Here is a 2424-nt window from a genome sequence, read left to right on the forward strand (position 1 = left end):
AAGAAAAGGGATACTTTGATTTGAATTCTCTAGCTTTCTCAAGGTAGTAAGAGGCTATGACACTTGATTTCAAATTCAAGTTGAACAAGAAGAACACATTAATCAAACAGGACAGCCTGAAGCACATCCTTTTTGGTTCATTTAGATTTGGAATGTGGCATTAATGAGTGTTCGTCTAGATTATTATAAACCTCACAAACCCAATCGGAATAGAAGTACACTCCATTGTTAGGATATATACCTATTTTGAAATATATACCCATGAAGACTTAAAGGAAAATAACATGTCATGTGGTAAAAGTGACTCCTTATATTTTTGACAGCATGGAATTCTCTCTGAATATTTCCAAGTTTCATGATTTTTTCCATTTTTCATGATGGGGGGTGATAATTACTGATGGACCCCTTCCTTAATCAGACCCTTTCTTTAAAGGCAGGATCATCTGGAAGGGGTGAGAAGAAGCGTCCAAACATGAGACTTTGAACAGTATATATCATCTCCATTGATGAGAGCTCAAAGACGCAGAATCTCTCGCCAATGCTCGTGAGGGAAGCGCAGGAGATGTGCTTTAAGACCCTAATGTGGAAGGAATTTTGAAGAACATAGTCCTAGATGAAGAAGAAGAAGAAGAAGGCGAGGATTGAGGACGGTCTCTACGAAACCAGCTCCACGTAGACCGCAGAAATGATGGGAGTATGATCTTATTCTTTGATGAAGTGAGTGGGGGACTGACTGTCCAGACCCAATGTCGCCCTTGCCCTTCCCGTCGTCTTCTTCGGCAGCAGCGTCTGGTGGATGATGGGCAAGACGCCGCCGTTGGCGATGGCCACCGAGCCCAGGAACATGCTCAGCTCCTGTTCTTCTTGTTGTCCCTCGCCGCATTCCCAGCTAGCTCCAGCACCTGGATCGACGCAACAAAGTCAATCGAGAGTGAGCAGACTTTTACGAAAAGAAAAGGCATTTGTCTTCATTGTTGCAGATTATGTGTGAAATGCTTGACTCACGAGATTTTGAGGAGCTGTGTAATGTGTCTGTGAAATGCTTGTGTGAACTGTATGATCATTTTAGATGACAATAATCGGGAAATTGTCGGGGCATCGTTTGTGGTTCTTCATTCTGTTTTTGTCCCTAATTTTTCATTAGCCACTTTAGATATGTGGATGGAAGAAATATTTTACACATTCCATTTCTGACATGTTTTTACCTCAAATTGCATCTCACATCGGACATTTCTTTCTTCATATGTAAATTGAAACCAAGCAATAGAGAATGAACCCCACATCTAGGAATTTGATTGCTTAGATTGAGATTACTTTTCATGATTCCATGGCCATGAACCAAACATGGCCTCAAGTGGGTTTGAGCTGTCAGCCTAAAATCCCTCCCATACTTACATACCTTGATTTGCTATGCTCTGGGTGATCGGTCAATTCTAAATTGGTTGGATTAAACATGACTGAATCTTTTTCTTCTTCAGCCTAGCAAAATGTCAGTATTTCCAAAATATGCCCAATTGAAAGCAACTTTTATGGGGAATTTGACTTCTCTCCGAATTTTCCAAGGTTAAAAGTGTATCCAAAAATCACTTACCCCGGTTGAACTCTTTTATGCTTACCTATGCAGGTTGCGGACACTGCGGAGGACACTGTCGACTTTATCTTGAGAAATGAGTGTGGTTCTCAACACAAAAGACGCATTTTTCTTTTTGTGGTTTCTGAACATTATCAATTCTTTGGAATCCGACACAATCTTCCCATGATGTGTTTTGCCATATCTTAATTAGTGACTATTAGTCGCTAGTCTTCAGTGTATTTATCTTATTGCGTTTCACATATGTCGTTCCCCAAAGGCAGCCAGCATCCCATTTGAATCAAGTAGAATTAAAGGAATAATTTATGGTTCTTCTTGCTCTTTTCTCAACCTATGCAATGTCAATTACATACTTGATTTTTGGGAGATGTCCCAATCTTCCTTCTTACATGTATATGCGATGTGACATAATTGGGACAATTTTTCATAAATGTCGGCATATCATGTTTATCTGATGGTAGACTTGTTAAAATGGGTTATAAGACTATTTTTTTGATTATATGAATGACTTAAATTCAAAATAATATCGGTATTAAATAAGTTCACAATTTACTCTCACTTCATTTTATATTTTCTTAAATTAGTTTAAATATGGAAGTGTTTTAATAATATGAATCAAATCATATATGAATTATGTCGAGTATAAGTAATGTGATTTGTATTGTATGAAAATAAGTCAAAATAAATAAAATCTGTTAATTTGAATTTGACCATCTACGACTAGATTCAATTTATGCATTTGTCAAGTCTATCCAGCGTCTTTTGTCATGGCATTGGAACCATCATTGCGACTTAAGGGGAGCGACAGACACGAGAGTCCCGCATTGGGGGGA

The 2424-nt window shown here is 38.4% G+C and overlaps 1 long non-coding RNA gene across 1 annotated transcript; it reads left to right on the top strand.

The window, feature by feature from the left end:
- Window positions 1–456: 456 nt before the first annotated feature.
- Window positions 457–2040, top strand: LOC120296402. The gene is made up of 2 exons (XR_005553354.1): window positions 457–931; window positions 1625–2040. It is a non-coding gene; the product is annotated as an uncharacterized LOC120296402 (long non-coding RNA).
- Window positions 2041–2424: the final 384 nt, after the last annotated feature.

This window comes from Eucalyptus grandis, chromosome 7, assembly GCF_016545825.1.
Source record: "Eucalyptus grandis isolate ANBG69807.140 chromosome 7, ASM1654582v1, whole genome shotgun sequence".
Taxonomy (NCBI): Eukaryota; Viridiplantae; Streptophyta; class Magnoliopsida; order Myrtales; family Myrtaceae; genus Eucalyptus; species Eucalyptus grandis.